Below are 9,042 nucleotides of genomic sequence, written 5' to 3'. Positions count from 1 at the left end.
TCCACAATCCCCACAACTGATACAATGCTCTTATCTGCTAGCACAAATCTTGCCCCAAATCTCTTAAGTGGTGGCAAGTTCAATCTCTCATAAATGGGGAGTGGCATGATGCTTATGCATGCCCCCAAGTTGCACATACAGTCCATGAACTTCATCCTACTAATCAAACAAGTAACCAAACACGGACCGGGATCATTGCATTTTTCAAGAATTAGAGAAGAGATAGAATTATGTACCGGCCTTTTGTTGAGCTCGCCAAACTTGTCCTTATGTGTGCACACATCTTTGAGGAACTTGGCATATTTGGGCACTTGTTGAATGGCTTGGAAGAGAAGGACGGTGACTTCAACATTCTTAAAGATTTCCCCACCATGTTTGGGTCAAGTTCTCCTTGCTTCTTGGCCTTTTTAGCCAAAGTTGGAAAGGGAATTGGTTTGGGCTCTTCAATCGAATTTTTCCGTTTTGGCTCTGACGTGAGCAGAAATTGGCAGATTAAGAATTAATTTGAGAAATGGCGTTGCGAGTATAGTTCTTAACCAGCGAAAATCCGCTTATCAATTTAGAAAAGGGTTGTCACAAATTTTAGAAATAAAATACTAGGAGTATGAGTCCCAGGTCATCTCCCAACGAGTTGCAGGAAGATGTGCTATTTTATCAATCAGAGGTTTTCCAAATGGGTTTTGAGTTTGATGAACAAAAAATTAAATTAGAGAATTTATATGATTTAAATAAAATCTTGACCGGGAGAAGATTAATTGGAAGTTCTATCCTTGTTGGAAATTTGTCAAGATTAATTAATAATTAGTCATTATTTTCATTTAGTTAACCCTCAACGAATGAAGGAAAGTCGAATTAAAAGTCAACTTCTATTCACAAGTCCTAATCCTTTCCCTTGGGAAGGATTAGAGTTAGTGACTAACAAGCCAACCAACAATGAACCAATTACAATTGAACTCTTGAGTATTCCAACTCAAGGTTCTCCTTTTAATCAACTCCCAATCAAGTTGGGGAACTACTCCATCATCATAAATGTAGACTTCACAAATTCAATGGGAGAAATAAGAAGAGACATAATAAATAATAATGAAAGAGATTAATTAAAAGTAAAAATAGTTTTGTATTAATAAACTATGAAAATAATCCAATATCAACTCTAGACAAATTAAGAATATGGAAGAGTAAATGAAAAGTAAATAACAAACTATAATAACCAGTTCCGGAGGTAGACTCTTCTCAAAAGCTAAAGCCAAAAATCTTCAAATCCTAATTTATGAATGTCAAAGAGAGAAACCTAGGGCCTAAGGAAGGAGTAGTATCTGATCTAAAAACTTGAAATTATGCGGAATGAATTGTTGCCTTTGTCTCTGCATGTTTCCTGGCTCTAATATGTGTTTCTGGGCCGAAAACTGGGTTGAAATGCAGCCCAGAATCTATGCCAACGACTTCTGTAATTCTACAGATCGTGCACGTCATGTGACCGCGTCGTCCACGCGTTCGCGTCACTCAGCATTTTTCGTACCACGCGTGCGCATCGTCCACGCACTCGCGTCATTCGTGTAGCTTCCAATCCACGCGATCGCGTCAGGCACGCGAGCGCGTCACTGTGATTTTTTCCATTTCGCGTGGTCACGTGAGCCATGCGCCTGCGTGACTTCTCGCTGGTCATCTCCTCAATTCCTTGTATTCCTTCCATTTTTGCACGCTTCCTCTTCATTCCTTACGCCATCCTTACCCTATGAAGCTTTAAACACTTAACACACAGATCACGGCATCGAATGGTACGAAGGAAAACAAAAATATACAACTAAAAGGTCTTTAGGAAGCAAGTTTTCAATCATAAAATATTTTTAGGAAGGAATTATAAATACATGTAAATCATATGAATAAGTGGGCGAAGACTTGATAAAACCACACAATTAAACACAATATGAATCATAAAATAGTGGTTTATCAACCTCTCCACACTTAAACATTAGCATGTCCTCATGCTAAGTTGAAGGAGATAAATATGAATGAACAGGGACATGTAAGACTAATGAAATGTAATGCAAAACATGGGGCATATTTCACTAATTCAAATCATGTAGTAAAGGCAGGTAAATTTGTAAGAAGATAGCTCGTGAAAGCAAGGAACACATGATCGAGCATTGAACCCTTACTGTTGGTGCGTGTGCACTTTAAACATCTCTAGTATATGGGGTAATCACTCTATCCTTCTCTAATCATGCTTTCAAAAATTTTGTTTTTCACCTAACCAATCGACAATTTTGAAATGCCAATGCAAACATCATGAGGTCTTTTTATGGTTGTAATGGGGCTAAGGTAAGGGTGAGGGTACACATATGGCTAAGTGAGCTTATACATTGAATCTTTAATTAACCTAAGCTCTCACCTAACATACATATATTCTATATAATTTCAACATTCATCTTAGCTACCCAAAATCTCCTTTTCACATTCCATACTCATGCATCAACCTTTTTATTATAATTTTATCACATGTGCATTGATTACTAAACTCTGACTTATCATTGGGGTGATTTTTGTCCCCTTATTCACTAAAATAAAGGAAAATTTTTTTATAGCTTATCAATGCACATAGATTTGTAATTTTTCTTTTATGGTTTCAGATGAATAGGTACCCAAATTCTCTTTATTTTATCATGACATATTCTCCTATTACCCTTTATCCCCACAATTTTCCCATACTCAGTTAACACACAAATTCTATCTTAAGCTAACCAAAGATTCAATTGGGATTTTCAATTGTTTTTCTGCTTAAGGCTAATAATATGGTAAAATATAAAACAAATAGGATTAAAAACGGCTCAAAGTGGTTAACAAAGGTAATTAAAAGGATCAGCTTATTTAGGTACGTGAGCTAAACAAATAATGGCCTCAATCATATGCATGCACATAACATATTAACATTGGACATATAGGATAAAACAAAATTTAGATTACAATCATAGAGAAGTAAACACACAAGAAATAAAAATGTTTATGGTTAAAAAGTATAACCATAAATGCTTTGATTTACATTAGTGAAATTTTCAAAAAAAAAATATATGGTCTTAAAAGAAACTTATTATCTTTTCAATCAGGTAGAACATGCATGCAATTAACCTACTAATATGCAATCTATCCTATTCTAAAGAAAAAGAAATTGGTGTTAGGGGGAACAAATTACCTCCGGAAGTCAGGTACTGACCGACCTCCCCACACTTAAGGCTTTGCACCGTCCTCGGTGCCATTTGTCAGGAACAAGGGTGGGCTGGTGGTAGTATCTCCACAGTCGGGACCGTCATGGCTCCCTGTACTGGTAAAGGAAGTGGAGTCCGGAGTGCTTGGGTCCTCGTTAGGTATGTGGTTGCCTGTGAGTAGCTCCTTGAGGTATTTAAATCGGCGGTGGTTGCGGCACTCTCGTAGCTTCGCTTTCTAGTCTTGCCAGTCCAACTGCTCTAGTATTTAATGCAGCAGCTGACTAGTAGAAGGTAGAATGTCCATAACATGTTCTACGGACTGGCTGGTAGTGGCTAGTGGTGGCCTGAGATATCTCCCGTTAGGGACGTATTGATCATCCCGTGGAGGTATGGCTTTGGTGTCTCCAGCTCTGTAGGAGACTCCGGCTGCTAAGACAAGATTTGAGACTAAGATGGGGAAAGGTAGGTTGCCCGCGATTTGCACGTGTCCCATAGCATTCTGGATGTGTCTTAGTAGATTTAGAGGCTGGTCTGTGAGGAGGCACCATAGAAAAATGGCCATGTCGGCAGTGAAGGACGACTCATGAGTGCTCGAAAAGACGTAATGGGACATAATTTGTGCCCATACGTGAGCCTCCAAAGTGAGTGCAAAAGCCAAAATTTCCTTAGGACAGGAGCGATGGTATCCAAAAATCCATCTGCCTGGCGCTTGAGTGCGGCTTCTTGAAATGTGTCCAATCCTTCTGGAGCAGGGGGAAGATCTAAGGCTCGCTGAATAGCCTCTTTTGTAATGGGGACTTGCTTCTGACAGACATAAACAAAATACAGGGTCGGCAGGTGGAAATTGGAGTAGAACTCAACTACCCAAGAAAGATTAACCTGTCGTGGTTGTCTCTGTAGGAATCCCCAATGTCTTTGTACAATTCGCGGCTCAACAAATTCGACAATACGAGGTGGAAGGATAAGAAGGTGTTCATTGTTGTAATTCCGAGCTACCAGAATGGGGAACGTCTGCTCACAGTAGCAATTGGGAAATCATGAAACGAGTAAAGGCATGAATATTTCAAGGGTTATAGCAAGGAAAAGAATGGGAAAGGTGGTAATCAATGCACAGAAATGGATAATGATGTGAACACATGGTCATGACTACATGTGGAAAATCAACAACGAAAATATAGCAAGTGCATGTGATGACAGTCAAATGCCAGATGTTTATTGGCATGCCGTCAAGGGCATGAGTAGCATAGATCAAGCATTCAATGTCCAAGTTAGATTACCAAGTCTTTCAAACTAACAACATGTTTGTAATAACAATTATATTTTATTAATAAAATATAAAAAGGGTTTTATGAAAAGCAAGCATTTAGAGTAGTAGATTGAAAGAAATCTAAAAAATAGTTCAAAATGCCATATGGGTGTTTTCACAAACACATAGCATGCATGTTAAATAAGGCATGGAAAATATTAGATTGAACATGCAAGTAACCCTATAAAAATAATATATAACTGTTAAACAAGTCCTAAACAATCCACAAGCAACATATAAAAATAATGACCCAAATAAATCTCCAACACCAATAGGAGGAAGAGGAAAGAAAAAGAAACATGGATAGAGAAAGTAGAAGAGAAAGAAAAAGAAAACATGAAAATAAGAAGAAGAATGAAAAAGTAGGGAGGGGAGAAGAGAAGAAAAACCTTGATAATGGTGGTGGGAAAGAGGGAGTATAAGGGAGAAAGAAGGAAGGGGGAAAAAATAGGAATGGGGTGAGAAAAGATAAGACAATTTGGCAGATTTGAATGAGTTGGGCGGTGCAAGCGACGTGGACGTATGGTGCACGCGGTCGCGCGGAGAGCCCTTGAAGGAAATGACGCGGACACATCGGACACGAAGATGCGTGATATGATTTGCGCTAGGGGCGCGAGGGTAGCTTTGCGCTCGCACAACTCTCTGTGTGAAACATCTTTTTGCCAAATTTCAAGATGACGCGGTCGCGTGGTTGACGCGATCGCGTGGATGGTCAACTTGAGAAAATGGCGCAGACGCGTGGGGCACGCGTTCGCGCGGCAAGGCTTGTGCGACTGTCATAGATTCAGCCCAGCTCCAGCGCAACTCATTGCCATACACCCGTTTATGTCGAATTGTAGAGCCACGCGTTCGTGTGGGTGACGCGGACGCGTGGGGAGGCCATTTTACAAATAACGCGATTGCGTCATCCACGCAGACGGGTGGGTCAAATGGTGCCAGGGGCACGCCTCCAGCCACATTTCTACGCAACTCTTTGTTTCTTTTCTTTAATGCTGCAAAGGCACTATGACGTGAGCGCGTCGCATGCCTTAACACCCTTTTTTTAGATGCAATATGCAATATGTAGATGAGATGCAGAATATAGGTATTAGTACTGAGAAGAGTTATTGACAAAGGAAGGTAAGGAGAGGGGGAGGAACAATCATACCATGGTGGGTTGTCTCCCACCCAGCACTTTGCTTTAACGTCCTTAAGTTGGACCCTCCACTAGCTCAGTCTTCTGCTGTGGGTGGATCTTCCAAGAGGAAGATCTCGAGTTCCTGGTTTTTCGCCATATTTTCGCCATGGAATAACTTCAAGCAATGTCCATTGACCTTGATAAGTTCAGAGCTTGAAGGATGGCTCAAGTGAAAGACTCTGTATTGTTCCACCCTTTCTACTCGATAGGGACCATCCCATCTGAATCTCAGCTTGCCTGGCATGAGTCGCATTCTAGAGTTGTAAAGTAAGACTAAGTCGCCTGGTTAGAATTCTCTTCTCTTAATGCTCTTGTCATGCACAGCCTTCACTTTCTCTTTATACAGCCTGGAGTTTTCATAAGCTTCTAGGCGGAGGTTCTATAATTCTTGCAGTTGCAACTTCCGTTCAGCTCTGGCTCTCTCATAGTCCATGTTGCATTCCTTTACTGCCCAGAAGGCTTTGTGTTCTAACTCAACTGGGAGATGACAGGCCTTTCCATAAACCAAGCAGAAAGGAATCATCCCAATCGGTGTCTTGTATGCTGTCCGATATGCCCAAAGTGCGTCTTGGAGCCTGGTGCTCCAGTCCTTTCTATGAGGATTGACTACCTTTTGCAGTATGCACTTTATCTCTCTGTTAGACACCTCTGCTTGCCCATTAGTCTGGGGGTGATAGGCTGTTGATAATTTATGAATTATCCCATTCCTCTTTAGTAAACCTGTTAGTCTCCTGTTACAAAAGTGAGTGCCTTGATCGCTCACGATTGCTCGTGGTGATCCAAAGCGACAAATAATATGGTTTCTAACAAAGGAAACAACAGTGTTAGTGTCATCAGTATGGGTAGGAATTGCTTCCACCCATTTAGAAACATAATCCACAGCTAACAGTTGATGAGCGGATATTTTATACGCTTTTTGGGGATAATTTCATGTAGATTTTAGTATGTTTTAATTAATTTTTAGTAGAATATTATTAGTTTTTAGGAAAAAATCATATTTCTGGACTTTACTATGAGTTTGTGTGTTTTTCTGTGATTTCAGGTATTTTCTGGCTGAAATTGAGGGAGCTGAGCAAATATCTGAGTAAGGCTGAAAAAGGACTGCTGATGCTGTTGGATCCTGACCTCCCTGCACTCGAAATGGATTTTTTGGAGCTACAGGAGTGCAATTGGCGCGCTCTCAACGGCTTTGGAAAGAAGTAGACATCCAGGGCTTTCCAGCAATATATAATAGTCCATACTTTGCGCGAAGATAGACGACGTAACTTGGCGTTGAACGCCAAGTACATGCTGCTGTCTGGAGTTAAACGCCAGAAAAACGTCATGATCCGGAGTTGAACGCCCAAAACACGTTATAACTTGGAGTTCAACTCCAAGAAAGGCCTCAACTCGTGGATAGCTTTAGTCTCAGCCCCAGCACACACCAAGTGGGCCCCAGAAGTGGATTCTGCACCAGTTATCTTAGTTTACTCATATTCTATAAACCTAGGTTACTAGTTTACTATTTAAAGAACTTTTAGAGACTTATCTTGTATCTTATGACATTTTCAGATCTGAATTACATACTTTTTGACGGCATGAGTCTCTAAACTCCATTGTTGGGGGTGAGGAGCTCTGCAGCGTCTCGATGAATTAATACAATTACTTTTGTTTTCCATTCAAACACGCTTGTTCTTATCTAAGATGTTCATTCGCGCTTAATTATGAAGAAGGTGATGATCCGTGACACTCATCACCTTCCTCAATCCATGAACATGTGCCTGACAACCACCTCCGTTCTACATCAGATTGAATGAGTATCTCTTAGATTCCTTAATCAGAATCTTCGTGGTATAAGCCGGATTGATGGCGGCATTCATGAGAATCCGGAAAGTCTAAACCTTGTCTGTGGTATTCCGAGTAGGATTCTGGGATTGAATGACTGTGACGAGCTTCAAACTCCTGAAGGCTGGGCGTTAGTGACAGATGCAAAAGAATCAATGGATTCTATTCCAACCTGATTGAGAACCGACAGATGATTAGCCGTGCTGTGACAGAGCATAGGAACGTTTTCACTGAGAGGATGGGAAGTAGCCATTGACAATGGTGACACCCTACATAGAGCTTGCCATGGAAGGGACCTTGCGTATGGGAAAAGGATTTCAAGGAAAAGTTGAGATTCAGAGGACAAACCATCTCCAAAACCCCAACATGTTCTCCATTAATAAAGTAACAATTTCCTTATTCCAAACACTTTGACTTCTTATCATTAAATCCAATTAATCTTATTGGCATCCTGACTAGGATTAATAAAATAAACATAGATTGCTTCAGACCAATAATCTCCATGGTATCGACCGTTAGTCACGTAAGGTATTACTTGGACAACCCAGTGCACTTGCTGGTTAGTTGTGCGGATTACAAATTCGTGCACCAAGTTTTTGGCGCCGTTGTCGGGGATTGTTGAGTTTGAACAATTGAAGGCATATTTTATTTCTTAGATTAGGAATAATTTATTTTTATTGTCATAGAGTCTTCAAATCCTGATAGGATAGTTTCTTTTCAAAAATTTTTTTTCAAAAAAAATTATTATTTTTCTTTATCAATTGTTAATTTTTCGTGAGTCTAGTGTCTTGTTCTAAGTTTGGTGTCAATTGCATCTTTTATATTTTTTCTCTAAAATTTTCGTATTAGTGTCTTTGTTCTTCCTTGATCTTTAATTTTTCTTGTTCTGTGTCTTTTCTTGTTTTTTCTTGTGCTTTTTCAAAACATTAGCTTTCAAAAATTTATTTTATCCATAAAAATAATACATCTTTAAAATCAACACTGAAGTTGCTGCCCAATTGCCTGGAGCTTTAGTAGTTGTTCTTGATAATTGGGTATCCCCTTTGGAATCTTTTTCAAAAAAAAAATAAATTTTTCTTTGATTGAATCTTGTGCCAAACTCTAAGTTTGGTGTTTTCTTGTTAAGTTTTCTTTAATTTTTGAAAATTTGTTTTGGTTTTCTAAAAATTTTAAGTTTGGTGTTCTTCCTTTTGTTCTTGGTGTTCTTGTGAATTTTCAAAGTGTTCTTGAGTCTTTCTTGTGCTTTGATCTTAAAATTTTTAAGTTTGGTGTTCCTTGGTGTTTTCCCTCCAAAATTTTCGAAAATAAGGAACATTGGATCTAAAAATTTTAAATCTTGTGTCTTTTGCATATTTTTCTCTTTCATCATAAAATTCAAAATTCAAAAAAAATATATACTTTCTAACTAATTTTGAACTACATTTTTCGAAAATTTTATATAGAAATTCAGATTTCAATTTCAAAATATTTTCAATTTCCTTTATTTGTTTCGTTTTTATTCTATTTTATAAAAAATTAATTTTTATAAAATA

The sequence above is a fragment of the Arachis hypogaea genome, chromosome 9 (assembly GCF_003086295.3).
Source record: "Arachis hypogaea cultivar Tifrunner chromosome 9, arahy.Tifrunner.gnm2.J5K5, whole genome shotgun sequence".
Classification (NCBI taxonomy): Eukaryota; Viridiplantae; Streptophyta; class Magnoliopsida; order Fabales; family Fabaceae; genus Arachis; species Arachis hypogaea.
Note: the sequence above shows the minus strand (reverse complement) of the source record.